Below are 19,451 nucleotides of genomic sequence, written 5' to 3' on the forward strand. Positions count from 1 at the left end.
GCATAATATACAACTGATATTGTTAGTCTTTCTATACGTACCCACCTCTTTTGCCACTGTAACTGTCCTAAACTTTCTATCCGCCTATTGAAATAGGGATTTATAAAGTTATTAATATTCTATTATTTTTTAAACCCTTCACTGAACTGATAGTTCTTCGCCATGGAAGGTACCAGAAGTGTTGCTCATTTTGCGATGATGAGCACCTTATGACCAGAATCACGGAGGCGAGCAACATTGCCCAGGCCATACTGTCATAGATACCCGTTCATAGGGTGTACTACATTCATACATCCCACACAACAGAGGACAAAACACAGAGAAAAACATCCATGAAATGAGAGGGATTCCAACCCACGGCCTTTGACTTCCCAGTCAGGTACGTGAACAGCTCTGCCACCTGGCCGGTTGATTTAGAAAGTAAAGAAATCAGCTTACTTTTTAAATTTTTAATTAGAGTTACAGTAAGTTAAAGTACATAATAATTACTTCATATTATAATCATTACTTATTATAAAATTAATAAATAAATATTTTATATCCAATCTTTGCTAAATTTAGCTGTATTTAAATAAATCCATCTTCACTCGATTAGAGGCAGAATAAATAAGCTTTCAAAATTACTTAAACTTTTCTTTTTAATTTTAACTTGTAATTACCATTTCTTCAATTCACTGCAATAATTTAAAAAAAATGGTAAATAAAGTACTTCAGTATCGAGCAAAAATCCTGAAAGCTGAAACGCCCACAAGTGGGTGGTAGGGACCAACTTGACAGCCAACTGTGAAAAATACAACTGGAAATAGCAACCTTTTTAACAAAAAGAGAAAAAATATTAAAAATAAATTAAAGTGGATGCACTGACATACATGGCAGCTTCGTCAAGGGGGAATTACCATGCAGACAGTGCAGGAGCAGTTTCAGCGATTGGTGGTATTATATGGCAATTATAACTGTTTCTCTTCAATTTTAATATATATATATAATTATATTTACATTAAATCATATACATAGTTATTATTATTATACACTTAATATATTATCATAATCTTAATAATTTCAGTACATTGGAAGAATAAGCTGCTAATTCATGAAATATAAACTCGTCTCATGTTTCATGTCGTTTTATGTTCATTAAAATTCAGATATATTTTAATTTAGCGCTTGATACTTTTTTTTAAAGAATATGTATTCTGTGATTCAGCCATGCAGTGCAGTATTAACTCTAATCCTAAAAGTAACAATGAGCGTTGAAAATTTCATTCCGATAAGCACTGAACAGAATTTTACCGATACACTGCAATGTACTACAAAGTAATTTTGACGATCCAATCTAATGACAATTCGGTTTATGAGATGCTTTTATTGTGATCCGAAATAAAAGGGGGGTTTGGTTCTTGGATCAAGTCCACTGGAGCATTGACTCTCTATTTCGGATACAATTACTCCATCTGCACGAGTCATTATTAAGCTCCAATCTGTACCGAGAAGAGACGAGACTAATATGAGGCTATCCTTTAGCCGCCGTCAAGCTATTGTCCAGGTGTAGGGGCCGGAACGGACAGGAATGGGACGGACTACTCCGAATGAAATGCAAATGAGTGTTTCTCATCCAAGCTAGATCCGTCAACTGACCTCATGGTTGAACTGCCAGAATGGATATCAAAAGGATATAGTGGCTTGATCGTCTCTTTACGCCTTGGTTGTTCTGGTCAGTGGATTACTGAAATAAAGCGAGAATATTGGGTGGATCAAAGGGGATATAATCTCATTTTAAGTATAATATAATGTTCAAAAGTTATTAGATATTCATGAAGTAAATCTGAACCAACTATTCATAAAATGAAATGTAAATGTAGTGAAACAATGATTCGCCATAACAAAACTGTAGATGACAAAACCATATTTGGTATTTTTTATTGAAAAGCCATACCTTTTGGCAGTAATAATTATACACTACGGGTCGAAACCTCCTGTCTGTCACTGCTCACCAATTTCCATAATTGATTTATTCTTATTTTTATTCAACATGAAACAGTTTTTCTTTCCTTAAAAGCTAAAATTATTCCTTTAAAATGTTTAGACTGAATAGTATCAGACTTTTTACGTTTATGCATACGACTTCCCACGTAAAAAACTCCATTTATGAGTGTGTTAAAAATTAACTGTGAACAAAAATCATTTTGCTTAGTAATAATTTTATTGGAATATCACTGCTTTAAATTTAAACTCTAATTTCGCAAAAAAAAAGTTAAATATTTACCCTTACAACTTCATCGACATTTTTTCTCTTTAAACGTCTTTTAAATTCTTGGTTGCTATGAGAACTCGTTCAATTGTTTTAGCGAAAGAGAACAAATGAAATTAATAAAAATACAAAAAATTATTTCCCTATAATGGCTTGCAATTTTGTATTCATTATTTTAAATCATTATGTTGAGTTCAAACAGTTTTACACGGAGCTTATTATGAACTTACTCTTTAGTGGTTGTAAAACAGTTAATAAGTTTAGATTCTGATTTAAGTATGTTCATTACAAATTGCTGAGAAATAAGGTTATATTATAGGATTATTTTCTAATGAAGATTCATCGCCTGAAGTTTTAAGTCTTATTTATTTTAGAAAAATAATAAAAATCATGAGATAATAATCAAAATAGAATAATAATCGAAATAATCAAATCAACCAGTCTTTAAAGTTGGGATAAAAAAACTACCACAATGGAGAAGTTTTGTATAGCGTTTGCTTTATGCGTAACATTAAAATTATTTTCTACCACTTGAAAAATACTGATCGTTGTAGGGAAATTTTCGAGCATGTGCTGAGGAGTTCAAGTAATTTTAACAAGAATTTGTAACTCCTTGTACTATCTTTAAAATTTTTGTAAATTTCGTATTCTTTAAGTAAAATTTTTGTGAATTTTTTTCTCACATTTTTTGCTTTACTTTACATTTTGCTTTGCTGCTCAAAATACATCAGAAATTCCGAAGATTTGTAGAAAAATGTACAGGGAATGGAATAAAAAAAAATTACGATTCAAAAATTAGCTTGAGAATTATTAGCTGTTAAGCTTGTAGTAAAAAGTAACCATTTTGGTCTATCCACTGCCAGCTGAAAGGTACCTACAGAGCTGATGGGAATATTTTGTATGATAATTTTAACGAGAGTCATTTTTTCAAAATTCCTTTTTGTTCGAACGTTACAGTGAATTTAAGCACTTTTTCGTGAAATTTCAGCTTTTTTGCTTTAAATAATATTTATTGATTGTTGTAGAAAATTTATTTTTTCCTCACGAAATCATTATTTTTTTTTATTTTATTAGCTTTTAATTAAATGTCTTCAAAGGTAGAAAAGAGCGAGAGAGAGATTGCATAATTGCTGATATAAAGGTACAAATCCTAACATTTACAGTGAAATTTTGAAAAATAAAATTAGAAAAAAAACAATAAAGATCGATCAGAATCATTTCCTATTTGAATTGTTATAAGTTTCATTAAAGAGTAAAATTACTCCTCATTTATTTCCTCTTATTGAGTCACACGATTTGTTTTTTTGTAGGTAAAACTTTTCTTTTTCAAGTTCAGACGAGTTCAAGTTATTATTCAAATCCAGGAAATTACCCATTACGCTATGATTAACATATTAACAAAATATTCTTACGTAAAGCTAAAATAACTGCGTATTTTGAAACCAAAATATTCTTCTGGAATGTGTTAGAAACTACAAGGATACGGAGTTGAGGATTGGTTGTCGTAGACTCAAAATAAGATCGACTGTTCAACGACGGTTATAAATTAAAAACAATTACCATAATAATCTCTTACAATCGGGCTAAATATAGGAGGTTTTCGTAGTTTTTTCTCCGTGTAACGCACATATGCGCAAATTTCGCCTGACAAACCTTGCCACTTGTTTGTTGCTTGATCAAGGAGTTACTCTATATTTTGGAGGTGAAAAATTACAAGGATATAGAGATGTAATCATAACACTCACTTTATTAAAATATGTTTTAAATATCCCGCGTTTTGCAAAAGCTATAATAAATAGTATAGAGAATTTGGTTCAGTAAAATAAAAAATGACTATTTAAATATAAAGTTAAAAAGAGGTCTCAACTTTACAGCTAAGTTTTACATTAATCATTTTGCATCTGAAGAATTATTTAAAATTTCGAACTTTTTTTTTAAATTTCGCTGAAGAAAATGAAAAGTAAACAAAAAATTAAATAAAAGCGCGTTTATATTTATTTAGGCATGCCATTAATTTCATAAGAACAATATCGTGTAAAACAATTAAATGCTTTTTATATTGTTTTGCGCAAATGTTATAATATCCGTCCAGGTACCTGGAATCAGCCTGGTAATAAATCCAAAATTTACCGGGTACTCGGAACCGACCGGGTAGTAGATAAAACTTTTTGCTGGTTACCCGGAACTGGTCGATCAAAATATTTATTTCTTATCAGTTACCCGGAACCGGTCGATCAAAGGATTTATTTCTAATCATTTACCCGGAACCTGTCAATCAAAAGATATATTTCTTATCAGTTACCCGGAAAAGGTCGATCAAAAGATTTATTTCTTATCAGTTACCCGGAACCGGTCAATCAAAAGATTTACTTATCAGTTACCCGGAACCGGTCGATCAAGGGATTTATTTCTTATCAGTTACCCGGACATTGCAAAAATTTAAGACCCAGTACATGTTTTAAGAAAACGTGACATATTAAACTAAAATAATTTAAAGAAAAATTTAGTAATTTTTTATGGTTTATTAACGCTGAAAATTTTTTATTACAGATACATTTATTTTTCGACAGAAAATACTTTTAATTAAAAGGAAAAAAATCCCTTTTCAACGAAAAACACATTAGTTTGATAGACGTCATTACAGATTCTTTAAACGAACATTATGATTTTTCTTTTCTTCTCTTTTTTGTAAGAAAGAAATTTTGTCTTGTTTCTTTTCTCAAAGAACCAATAATTTTCATAAATGAGTTGCATTTTTCCAAGCTTGCATTATGGTTCAAAAACAATCCCTTTGTTAACACACGCATTTATATAAAAAAGTAAAAAATCAATCAAAAAACAATGAGCCATCTGTGTTTTCCATAGTCCAACCATGGTCGTGAGAAATTTGCCTCATTTAATCCAGCTAATGATCCATATCACAACCTAAGTTTTTCAACCAATTAACTAAATTACAATTTGGTTTCACACCATAGTACCAGATGTTCTGTCCAGCAGCCAGCGAAACAGTCGCGAATTTCCATTTATACTCATGTGAATCTACGTTAAGCGAATGGAACGAAACGCTTGAATCTCAATTACCACACATGGATATTATAGCCACTGTCAACTTATGGGCATAAATGCACCTTATCTTTTATTAGAGCGCTCACGGCAAGGGGGCGCTATCGTGATGATACCAGCTGCTGCAAGACAAATACCGCCTTTTGGAAAAGAAATGCGGCTTCTGATGAAAAGATATTAATAGCTAGATCATAAAGTATGCAGTTTTATAGTTTGAGGGTGTTTTGCGACTAGAGTTTCGATCGACAATTTGTCACATTAAAAGATCTTATTTCGGGGTCGAGTATATTCTTAAATTCTTTATCTGAGAAGGAAATTCTTGTAATATTATTTTTTAATCAAGACTGTTGTTTTTTACTGTTGAAGTAGTTATATACTGCTTAAAATATTTTAAGAAATTTAAACAAAAATCATTTTAAGGTTAAAATGGAACAAATTATTTCGTTTATCCTTTATAAAGCTAATATACTTTATTCATTAATTTAACCTTAAAATAACTTTTTAAACCAATATCAAAAATGCACAAGCCTATTATTTTAATTTAAAAGGTAGTATTATAATCAAATATACGCTGTAAAAAAATTTCATGTATCTATACACCAAAAATGATAGCAACTACTTGACACCAAAGAGGTGTTACTTGAGAGGTACTTGACACCATAATTTGTATATCTGAACATCAAAAATGGTAGCAACTGTGACCAAAGAGGTGTTACTTGAGAGGTACTTGACACCATAATTTGTATATCTGAACATCAAGAATGTAGCAACTACTTTTGACCAAAGAGGTGTTACTTGAGAGGTACTTGACACCATAATTTGTATATCTGAACATCAAAAATGTAGCAACTACTTGTGACCAAAGAGATGTTACTTGAGAGGTTCTTGACACCATAATTCGTATATCTGAACATCAAAAATGGTAGCAACTACTCGTGACCAAAGAGGTGTTACTTGAGAGGTACTTGACACCAAAATTCAACGACAATTTCTGGTGCTGGGAATTCCAGGAATTTTTTACACTACTTGGTGTAAAGCAGATAACAACGCGTTTAATGTTTAGTTACATTAAGATATTATATACAAAAATAAGTAAATTTCTTTTTTAAGAAACAGTATAAAGTAAGAATCAGGGATTTAGGTTGCATACCTGCACTTACTCTTAAAATAAAATGAGTTTGTAAATGATACATACGTGTAGAATTATGCATTATTTATATGAATATAAATTATACATTATTTAAATTATTTAATACAGTTTACAGAGACTTGAAATTTATAATATAAATATCCTTATTACACAACTGAAAGTATACATACATATTTTAACTGCGAAATTTAGTTTCTGCAGAGGAAGAGCAGCTAAGAGGATAACAGCAAATACTCGCCAACTCTTAATCGATTGCAAACAATTGCAGACGAAATAAAAACGTGCCCACATCGGAAGTGCCTATGGAGAAAAATATCTATGAAAATATAGGAAGGAAACGTATGGTGTAAAGGCGAGTCAGCTTGAAGTAAACCTTTTTGAATGTTTGGTATTTACAAATTTCATATAACCTTTAAATTGATATGAAAGCTTGGTTTGGTGTTAGCTTGAAAAAAGTGTTCCTTTACACAACTTTTAGGGTTGTTCAACATTGTATTCGGGGGGATATTATACACATTTTTATAGTTTTTTCAGTTTAAATACACTGTTGAAGAATAAAAATTACGTTGTGAATTCTACGTGAAATAACTTCGTCAGCAACACGTTGTTTAAATAAATGAAAAAGAAAAAAAGTTTGAAATGAAAATTACAATATGCTTGCGAAATTGTTAGAATGCAAATTATTTCTTTGCAAAGAACACGACGTGATCAGAAGAAAAACGCATATCAACCTGTAGCATTTATTATTTAGAAACAAATTAAAAACAGTTTACATGAAATCGAATGTAACATCTTTAAAGACAGTTGTCATTCCGGTAGCAGTAAATACGATGTGGATGTCTCAGAAAAATATTACTGAGATAAACTAATCAAGAGAGACATCGCTCAGCAATACAAAATGACGATCGGACGAATGATGCCAACACAAAATGAGGATCGGTATTACGCACTGAGAACGAAAGAAACAAGGTGGAATGCCACTTTATTGCATTCAGAGGGCTACTGATTCCAGAGTTTCAATTCCGAACCAATTCCATTCCATTTTCTTACTGGGAGACGTATAGTTCATGTTCACTATGCAGGGAACAACCGTTCTGCATGCAAATGCATTCAATGAATACAGACATCCACATCGTAAAAGAAGTGATCATCTCAGAAGTGATGATTGGAGCAACGTGCTATCCATGAGAGAGTCCGGCTTCAACGTTTTTCCTGACAATAGGCGGATAGTTATCCACGAAATGAGTGGTGATTAAAATAATGCTGCATCTGAGCAAGAAAGTTAATACTTTTATATTTTATTTTATAACTGGTGTTGAACAACCGACCTAATTCTGAGTTTACGACTATCAATGTTCATCCTCGTAGCCTTGTTTTTTTAACCTAATCCAGAAGACAAGGCTACGATCTCCTGGATGGAGCATCAGGGCAAACTACCCTTCGTAAAAGTTTTTTTACTGGAACTACCTCGCATTTGCGATACACAGAGAGGAAAATTACGAAAACCTACCACGGTTGGCCCAACAGTAAGGGAATTCTAACCCATGCTCTATCTAGCACTGAAGATTTGTTTTATGTCAGCACTGTTGCCGATGCAAGCCGGGAACAGAATATGTATCGACCATCCAACTCTAAGATTCGAACCTTCACCTTCTTGGGAGGTAAGGGCTCTATTCCCTAAGCCAACATGGTTTAAAAATATCTTATTTTGTGGTGGTCACCGACCACAGTTCTGACGTAAAATATCCTCAGCAGTAGAAGGATCATGGGTTAGAGTCCCCTTCCCGTCAGGCTAACCGTAGAGGTTTTTCGTGATTTTTCCTCTCCATGTAACACAAATGTTTATTAGTTCCATCAAGAAACCCATCAAGGCGTCAAATTTCTCTCAATACTTGATCCAGGAGTTCCCTTCTCTTCTGGATTAGGTTCAAAATTGCAATATATATATATAAATATACATTGTTGGGGGTAAAAAATTACAAAATTGCCAGTTAAGAGTAAATCAAACTCACTGTAGTATCTGACAACTATGATTTAAGCTTTAAAACCGGTATAGTAACTAATTCTAAATTTTAAACACACATTTTAGACTTAAACAATCCTAACTATGGGTGTAACTTTTAACCCTACTTTAAAGATCATTTAAAATTTTCCTTACTTAATATAAAAAATGTATCCCTAAAAATATATATGAAATTGAAAATTTATTTCTGCTTTTTAATTATTATTATTTTTGTACAAAGAACATTCGAATGAAATATACAATGTGCTCAGAAACACGCGTTTTACCTCAGCTTTAATTACAAAATCGAAATGATGATAAAAACAAAGACAAATGCTAATTATACTCCGAACTTTCAACGTGCAAATCTACGAGAAAAATACATTATTTTATGTTATTCAGGAATTCTCTCTGTCAATTTATCCTTTTAATAACGAAAAAAATAAAAAATACAAACGTCCATTTTGAAGCACTAATTACAGATATTTAAAATTATGAATTATCTCTTTCCGTGAAATGGAATTTAATTTTTATTCTTCTTCTGAATATGATTACATAGGTAAATAAAATTGCTTAGGAGATATAAATGGCTTTTCAAATTAGTTTCTTATTTCTAAAACCTAGATTGTTATGTTTTATTGATTGTTTATTTATAGCTTTGTTTTCTAAACAAACAAATTCATATAGACATAAACAAGCTCTTTTTATAGATAATTTGAAAACATCGTAACATTATGTATAGTTTGAAAAATTAAAAACATGCTACCATGAATAGCTTTTGAGCTAATGATAGAAACTTCACTCTTTAGGATTCAATCGATGGGGTTGATCTCAAATATGCTAATTAACTAGTGTAGACGATATTTTTAGTTACGAAATCAGACACAAAAACGTACTTTTTCAGAATAAGTATAGCTTTTTCTGATAAATTCGGATTTCTGTACCCCGAAATACAGGAAATAGCCGCAGTTTTGGAAATATGGTCCCAATAGATTGTTCAAGAGAGAGCTCAAAAATTTGAACTCCTTAATGTTAATATTACTTTTTGTGTATTTCGCTCTATCTCTCCACTAGTGTTAAAACATTTTTGCACGCAATTACGAAATTCATTTTTCAGGAGATAATTTCATACAAAATATAACTTTTAGTAAATATATATTATTTTATTTAGTACTAAACTCAGTGGTACGACAGCCCATAGAGGGCCAAGGCCTACTGTGCCCATCTCAGTTTTCTTGACCTTGGGCTCTGGGGTGCAGGAGCAGATGTTCCGGTTAGGTGGTCAGCCGAACGCGGAACCCCCAGTGTTTAGTTCCCAAGCGTGCTTGGTACACATTTATCGACCCACTGAAGGAATGAAAGGCTGAGTCAACCTTGCCCGGCCCGAGGATCGAACCCAGGACCTGTGGCAGGAGAGAGCGAAGCGTTACCACTCAGACACCGGGCTTACTAATAAGAGACGAAAAAATTTTGAATCATAAGATATACACTACTTTACATCATTTTAAAGAACACAAATTTCAATGACAAAATAAAAAATTTGAGCGAAATCGGTCGAATAGTTCCGTGGTAGTAAAAACTTACGAATCAACCATTTCGCTTCACACACAAATAAAATAGAATGAAAACATTAATTTACAATAACAGCAATACTTATTTGCGTACTAAACGTCTTAAGTTCAAAGAGAGTAATTAAATTTAAATTAAAGTGTATTTTTAAGAAAAGTTGCACGGTATGTATAATACAATTATTTCCATATATATTTTATATGAAGATTTTCATATGATTTTTCGATATTTTTATTGGCAATTATTTATTTAAAGAAAGAAAGACAGTACCATTGTAAATGTATTCCACACATGAATCACTGGAATCAATTAAATGCACAGTGCGCTGAATAATTTAGTATAGTTAAGTGGTCTAGGCTTATCTAATTATCTGGTTTTTACATACCTATATGCAATTTTAATAATTTGGTGGGTAAAAAATTTTACGGACAATATTTTAAATTATTAAATCAGACTAGATAGCCGTACTTTCTCTGAATAAACATAATTTTTATCGAAGGACTTAAGTTTTTAACCCACAAAATATGGGGGTATATGATTATATATATCGGAAAATATGATTCTACAGAGTGGTAAAAAATCCCGGCCTCAGTAATAATTTCATTATTTGATCATTTTGCCATATTTCTTAAGCAATTTATGCGAATAAAATAACTTTTTGTACACAATCATTGGACTTATTTAGCCAAAGATAATTCAGCATCAATTTCTTTAATAAATATTTATTATAAAACTCAACATTAGAATTTTATGGAATATTAAATATTCTTAAATTTTATATTTTGCCTTAAAAAATTATACAATCTAGGAGAAAGTTAAAATTTGAATATCTCACGAATTAAAAATTTTTTTTTGTTGATTAAGAAAATAATAAAAATTATTTTTGTATCTATTTTTTAAGGGATAAATGAGTTTAATAATGTTGTGCAAAATTTAACGAGTTAGTTCTATTATTTCCAGAGATAAAATTAACATTAACGAGAGTGAATAGAACAAACATTAGCTAAGCTATTACGCCATATTTTTCAAAAAGCGTCTCGCCTCAATTTTGTGGGTCAAAAATCTAAACCAGTCTAAGAGTAGATTTGTTTTTTGCTTTTTTTTGTTCTGATGAAGTACCTTTTTGTGTCTGATTTTGTAAACTATTATAATATCATCTACAGAATTTAATTATGAAATTTAATCTCAATCCCCCAAATCAATTTCGCCATAAATTAAAGAATATTGTTATTAGGGCAAAAGTTAATCTGTTTATGTATTTTATATCCCTGTTCATCAGTTCTATTCTGAAAATGCTTTCTAAATTCGCTATTTTACTTACATATAAAAAAATATTAATTAAAATTAGATATTAGATTTTCTTCCTCGTTTTTGGAATGCCTTTGACTTTATTTTCGATGTGTTTTTTAATCAATTTTTCGAGTCATTATTTATTTTGATCAAACACCCTCTGCACTTAAGTCGTTTTCGATAACTAACATACAAACACGATAAAATCGAGAACAAACATTCAGTTTATTTTCCAATGTTATAAACAAAAAATCGAAGATTCGATGCGTAATCATGATATGGTCCCTCTTCTAGCACAAAATCATGCACTGCAGTGTCATCCCGCCCTTAGGGACACTCCGACTTTGACAGATGGTGCTCTGGCGTGTCGTCCGTCGCAGAGTTTTGCGCCCTTTCCTGATCACTAATGCGCCCCTGCAACGCCCCAGATAGGACCTCGTTCCGGCCATATTTCCCGCTTCTAATCCTCAACGATGGCCGCACATTTTACAAGCGCCGAACCCCTGTTGATGGTTATGGCACAGCAGATCTCGTGTTTTATGACTTTCATAAAGGACCAGTTGAAAGATCCCTAATTCAAGATTTGTCCATTCGACCATCCTTGTAATTAATACTCTTAATCTATAACCTGGATAAATGGAGATAAAAGCTAAAAGACAGGAAAAGGGCAAAAAAGCACACAAATGTTTCATCGTCATAATCCTAAGCAATTTAGGAAATAACTTCTGCTCTCTTCCGGAAAATATTTATTAAAATATTAAGTTAGAAGCTAAGTGCCATTTTTGAAGTTGAAGTTCTACTTCTTAAGGGCAGAATATTTTTTTACTCTGCTTTGTTAGATTAGAAGGGAATTTATTGCAGAAATGTAAGAAATTTAAATTCATTAAATATAACAGGCGATTTAATACGATATTTTAGTAGTTATTTTATAGCGATAATTATTTTCTGGATTAACTGACAGATCATAAATTAAAATTTTTTCTCGGTATCAGTTCTGAAGTTTATAATGAAATAAAAAAACAAAACTTTAGAAATTAACGAGTAAATTTATTAGGAGGCAGGATAGTTTTAATGATTCAGTAATAAAAATTAATTATAGTGTTATTATAAATTAGAAGATGCTATTATGGACGAAATTACTTTAAAATATTTATTTGAATATATTCCTAAGAAACGCAAATATCAAGTAGGTAAATTATTGAAAATATAATGCATTAAAATATTCAAAATATTAAACATAAATTGTATTAAGTTCAGAAAAAATATTCTTACTTGTTCTAAAATTTTAAAATATCATTACGTGCAATATTATTTGCAATATATATTTGCAAATTATTATTGCAATATTATTTGAAAAACTTTTGATTAACTTTTTTTTGCTAGTACTATTGCCTTTTTAAATGCTCTTTTAAAATTATGAAGTTGTTACCTGTCTGCTGGATAAAAAATACGTTTTCTAACTTTCGCTTTGCATCAAAGATTGCTTATATCATTTTGCTTTTTATATCATTTTGTGTTGAAATTATTTAAGGCAATTTTGTTATGTTTAAAAATGCGATACATAAAAATACTCAACGACAACTAAACATTCTTCACGAATTGATTGTAGCTTCTGAAAATCTCGTTTACTCATGAATTTTTTATAATAAATGTATATGTAAACAACGATATAATTAAATTTGATTGAAATAGGAAAATCAAAAAATGTTATTTGAATAAGAAATCAAAATATATTTTCCTTGAATACCAAACACATAGAGCAGCCAAGTATAAGCAAAATAATCAAATAAGCCAGTATCTATGCACTGAGAAAAAAATGTTTTCTTAGGAACTAGATCATGGGAAAATTTATCATGTTTCTGGCTCTATGGGAACAACAAAAGCTCATAATCTCTTATCGAAGCACTTTAGCAGTGATTTTGATAAAATTAATAAAAATATGCTTCTATAATTTGCAATAAAACATATCGTGGTAAAATTTGATAATTTCAGCGTGATACCTTAAAGAATGACATAAAAACCAGTTATTGGTTAAATTTACTGTTCAGTTTTCAATTGCTTTCTAAAAGTATTTTAATAAGAACTATGTAAGAAAACCAGAATTTCCAGTAACCCATTACCATATCAACCTAAAATTTACCATAGGTTGATTGGTTTTATTAACCAGAACTATATTGTATTTCTGCCAGAAATGTTATTATCATGCTGTACGGTAATTTTAACAAACTGTTTTTCTCCGTTAATGCGTAAGTGTGTAAATAACAATGTGCACGCTATGTGTTGAATTTAAGCGCTACATTTAAGTAAATATAATTAAATATAATAAAATTAAATTTTTAATAATATCTTTATTTAAATATCTATTGATTTCGAATTTTTTTAATAAATTTTTAACAGTTTTGTTTTTGCCTGTGCCTGGCACAACATGTGCAAAACAAAAGATTCTGGTTTCTTTATTCTAAATATATATTATAACTTACAAGACTTCAATCCAATGTTAAATCACAAGTCTGAATATCAAAATAGATTACTATCTCAAGGAATTTTTTGATACTTTCTTTTCATTTGAAAAAAAAAAAACCCAAAAAAAACTGGGAACTTCATTTTCTGGTAAACCTCAAAAACGGAACCTCATCATAGCATGCTTCACATGGCAGTTTGTAGGAGGGAAAAAAAACGACTATAGCTCGTTCACGTAAAAGAGGCTACATTTTTACCCTTCAGGCTTTAGCTTATATATGATACTTGTAAGATTAGAAATACGAATATACGACAGATAGAAGATGGGAAAAAAAGAAGTATGGCAATTCTCTGAAAAACTGCGACGTTATACTCCTTAGTAAACGAAAAAATTCTTATAATATCACGGAAATGTGCAGGTTTGCGACGAGTTGAAAAAGTTTCATTTCATGAATCAACAGTTCTAAGGATTGAATTGATGCTTTGAGTCAACGGGTGGGTTTGCAAGAAGATATGAGTTGAGATTACTTTGTGTGCATATATGTCTGTATGGTAGTATGTCGAGATTTATGGAAGGTGAATAACATCTGTCTAAAAAATGTTGTTTTGACACACGTTTAAGCGAGGCGTTTCTTTCCAAAAAAGTAAATCCTTGTATAAATCTTGAAATACACTGTAGTTTTGACACATCAATATCGACTGATTCTTCGGTATTTTTTTCTGTAAATGGGTGAAGTAGAGTTGAGTTGTGAATATTTTTTTTCATGAAATCAAAGCATATACATGATCAGTATAAAATAATACATAGAAAAAGATTTTACCCATAACTCAACCACGTTAAAAATCGAAATAAAAAATAAAATATCAAAAGGAGCTGCACTCAACTATATTGATATAAGGTGAATTCCGCCTCTATGTCGGAATTAAAATATTAAAAACAGAGCACAAGAAATTATAATTAAGACTGATAGGGTCAAATAAATAAATAAGAATATACTGAAAAGACAACTACCAGAATATGGTAAAATTTACCGTGTTTCCAGCTCTATGGGAACACCAAAAGTTCAGTAATTTTTACACAAGTGCTTTGGTAAAGATTTTGGTTAAATTAACAGTAAAATAGTGTTTTATGATGTGTGATAAATTTGGTAAATCTGGTAAAAGTTTGGTAATTTTACTTTTCAGTTATAATTTTTTTTCAAAAAATTGTTTTAATAAGAACTAAAATTTCGAAAACTATAATTTCTAGTAAATCGTTACCATATGAACGGTAACATTATTAAATAAGGGGTTTAAGTTAAGTATAATTTAGTTTTATCAACCAGGAAGTCTTCTTTTTTATTACTGTAAATGTCATTACCAATCAATAAGGTAATTTTAAAAGAATTTTTTCTCCGTGCGTGAAATACAGTAAAAAATATTATCTTTTTTCAAGAGAAAAGAGTTCGAGAAATTAATTCTCACCGACGTTTTTCTATTTATCTATCTATCAGGTGAAGTTAGAAACGAACCGCAAGAAGGTATATATATGTATATAACCAAAGAATAATTATAAAATAAAATAAAATAAAATAGAGGAGTTTTTTAATAGGAAAACGTAAAGGTTCTCTTCTGGGCGCATTCCTTTACGATGGTAAATGCGATATTTCAAAATTAAGTATAATTATCCTAACATAAAAATTACTAAGTTAATTTTGCCTACTTTTTAAAAGGCACAATGCTGCATAAAAATAACGAAGCTTCGTTTCCCATTAGTATTTAAAATATTTAGAAAAATAGTGATGAATAAAAACCCTAGAAATTAAATTTATTAATCATGAATTAAGAAAATATTTATTCGCTGTGCGAAACAAGTTGGCATCTCTGAATGAATAAGTTATGATAATAAAGTTTTGTGTAAAAAAATATATTTTTAATATAATCTTATAATGATACAAATAATAAAAAATATTTTTACTATGTTTTTATAAACAAAGTAACATCTATTTTTAATGATCTCTGTAGATGCAACCTAACCTATGTAATTACATTCAGAAAAAAAAGGCAAGAAATAATTATATATAGGTATTTTTTATTACCTTGATTTTTTTTAAAGAAAATATAACATTAAACTATAATTTAAAAGCAGCCCGAATCTTAAAACTTCTTTCACCATTAGGTATAGGAAGCAAGGTACTAAATATGCTAGACCTCTCACCTTTTAACAAGCGAAAATAATTAGAAAACAAACATAAAGTTAGCGAAAAGGAAAAGCGGCCGACATTCATGGGTACTGCATTGCAATATTTAAGAATTCTGGTGTCACGCATAGCCTACTCCCACAAGTCCACTAATTGGTATTCCTTTCACAAATCCTAAAGATGTCAAGACTTTCAAAATAACTGTCTTAGAAACGACATTTTACCGTTGACGTATGCTTTCTTCTTCCACTCAAAATGCCGCTTTCTTAAAATTTTATTCGAGTGAAAGTAGATTTGGATCAGATTTTTAATGCTTGATATATTATTTGAATAATAAAATACAGAATTATATCTAGGTCAGTTTGATTTGGAAATATTGTGCACAATTTTAGTAATGATAAAAGTATAAGATATAAATTATAAAAATTTTATTCTTAATTTTTTTTCCATTCAGTTTGAAATTTGAATTTTTTTTATTTAAGATTTTTAGTAATAAAATAAATTATGAGGTATAAGTTATATAAATATAATTTTTATTTTAATCCATATTCAATTTGACTTTTGAAATTGAATTTTTTTAGTACATGGTCTTTAGCAACAATAACACTTTAAAGCACAGGTTATATAAATTATTCTTTTAATTTATTTCCCAGTAAGTAAGAGTTTTGAAACCTATATTTTTACACAAGACATTATTAATTATAAGCTAACGATGAATTAAATTCAAATTATAATTCTAACATTTTAATACCTTTCTTAGATTTTCTCAATTAATATGATTTTTGAAAAGTTAAAAAGTTATTTTCAAGAGTTTCAAAGTTAAAATTTATATTCTATATATAATTAAAATGTATATATACTTCATTGTGAAGGTTGTAATGATAAAATGTTTTCATTTAGGATTGCTTAGTTAGTAATTGCTATTTGTTTTAGTTTAAATAAAATAAATGAATATCATTTTTTTTGTTCGTTAAGATTTTAGTAATTTGAAATAAGTAATATTATCATTTATTTGAAATAAGCAATATTATAAAGATAAGTATGCGAAAGTTATTTCTTCACTTTGACGAAATATTCACTCGGAGCATATACCAGTAAACGGCTTCGTTAAAAACGAATTACAGTAGGGAACCGATTATCCGGAACGATCGGGACCATCACTATTCCGGTTAACTGATTTTTCCGGTTTTCTGAATCGCTACAAAATGCCGTTTTTTTATTGTTTAAACTCAAATAAAAAAATTTTTTTTTGTAAATAATCTTAAAAATAATAAAAAACGATGAAGTATTGCACTAATGATTATTTCCAAAATGATGGTAAGGTAAAAATCTTTCAAAAAAGAAAGAAAAATCCTAAAAACTCATGAGGAAAAAAATTTTTTTTTTTTTAAATGGCAGGTAAACTTATCGAATTTTGTTCCGGGTTTTTGGTTTTCCGGTTTTTTGGCTTTCCGGTTTTCTGATTTCCGGATACCGGGTTCTGTACTGTATACATATTGTATTTTTAATTAAAATATTAAAATAATTTTGTTACACTGACTCCCTTAAAATGAATTAATGGAAAGCAAGGACATCAACCAACTCCATAATATAGATTACCTATAAAGTGGATAATTTTAATTTCATTTCGGTACAATAATAATGAGGAACAGAATTTTAAAATCACTCATCAATACCAAAAAAAAAAGGTTTTAAAATTTTTTTTTTGAATAATTTTTTACAATGCTTAGCGTAGCCGTTATTATCAATGCAACGATGCACAATCTGTGACCTGTATAAGGCTTAGCATAAACGTTTATTAGTTAATATATACATTGTTTTAAAAAAGAACTTAAAAGCATGCATTCAGTTTAATAATTAGAAATAACCTTATACTAAGGGTAGTATTAAGTTATTAATAAAGCCCTGGATGCTTAGATCATGCCGTATCATGCCACCATCTTTGTAACTGCAACTTTCAATTTAGAAATGATGAGCTTCTATTCTTAAACGCGGTTTTTTATTGATTAATATTATCATATTCTTTACGATAACTTAAATATTAACTATTTTTTCGATTAATTCTTTTTCTTTCATTTTAAAATTATGTATTTTGTTTTTATTTCATTCAAGAAAAAAAAATTCCCTTATCTATAAGTTAAAGCTTTCTCATTTTGTCTTTCATGCTATAATTTTTTTCTTTTTCTGAACTCTTTGAAATTTTTTGCAGTTAATTTTTTATGAGGTTTAAAAGGTTAAATATAGTTAGATAAAACTAAAATAATATCAGTTTTTTAGATACTTTAAAGTTAAGGCAAGTGATAAAATAGTCAATAATTAGTTAATGGAAGCTTTATTCAATTTATTAACAAAATAGATGAGTTCTGATTTGTTCAAGCATTAATAATTATTTCTTTGAGAATTCTTATTAAAATTCTGAATATTAAATATAAAAATTTATTTTGAACTGGCGCAAAATTGTACTATAATGTATGAAATATTTAAAATTATAAAAACTGAGGAAAGAGTTTTAATAGGAATTAGATCATCTTATAAAATCATAGACATTTTAAACTTATTTATTTGAGAGTTATTTATAATGTTACGCTAGTTTACTTTTATTTCTGGCAACAAAACACTCAAATATTTAAATGCTATTAAAATTTATTTTTAAATTTGTAACAAATAAATAAGTAAATTAAATTCAAACTTGTATTTTACAATCTGCCGTTGTCGCTTGGATTCCATTTGTATTTGCTGATTCTATGCAGCCATATTTTCTGTCTTTTTTTATTCCGATCTCCAGGTAAACGATATAATTTGAAGCCTAAATTTGTTTTATTTGAACATCCAAATGTCCAACAACCAGTCATTATAAATGCAAAAATATGAAACAATAAAAGGTAAAAGAGAAGCAAAAATAAAAATAACAGATTGGTCGCAATCTTACTTCGTCGTTCAAGTCAGTCAACAAAATGTCGGTAATTTACCCATGTGTTCAGCAGCAACGAATCAGATTCGAAAGCGGCACAAAGGTCGTAAGCAAAAAGAGTGAAACTACTTTTGTCTTGGACTTTCCTAATCATTGTCTTCTAAAATAAAATTTTCAGCATTGATATCTGTAACATGAATATAATTTTCCTCAAAAATGAAATTTTAAAACCCATAGGCAACAGGGTGGATTATAATTTTCTTACTATACATGACTAACAAAAATATATTAAATAGATTAGTCATATAAGTTCTGTTTTTTGTACAGTCTTCATGATTTTTTTTTTTTTTTTAGTGATAACTTTAGAAAAATCACTTTTTGTAAAGCTAATCAAATTTCATCCAAAAACTGCACTATATATTTTAAGGTATTGCTTGCAAATTTAAATTTTGATATTAGTTTTTATTTAACTGAGATATGAAGAAAATAAGTTCATGTCCAGAAACTATAAAATGAATTTTAGTTCCTTCAAGAAAATCTCAGAAAAGCAAGAAAAACAAGTGCAAGTTCAAGAAAGT

At 29.5% G+C, this 19,451-nt stretch overlaps 1 long non-coding RNA gene across 1 annotated transcript; it reads right to left on the reverse strand.

Annotated features, from left to right (window-relative positions):
- Positions 1-434: 434 nt before the first annotated feature.
- LOC122269625 (uncharacterized) lies at positions 435-19,128 on the reverse strand. Its single transcript, XR_006225294.2, has 3 exons — positions 18,892-19,128; positions 6,632-6,761; positions 435-1,723 (listed from the first exon to the last, which is right to left on the reverse strand). It is a non-coding gene; the product is annotated as an uncharacterized lncRNA (long non-coding RNA).
- Between the last annotated feature and the right edge of the window lie 323 nt (positions 19,129-19,451).

The sequence above is a fragment of the Parasteatoda tepidariorum genome, chromosome 1, assembly GCF_043381705.1.
Source record: "Parasteatoda tepidariorum isolate YZ-2023 chromosome 1, CAS_Ptep_4.0, whole genome shotgun sequence".
Taxonomy (NCBI): domain Eukaryota; kingdom Metazoa; phylum Arthropoda; class Arachnida; order Araneae; family Theridiidae; genus Parasteatoda; species Parasteatoda tepidariorum.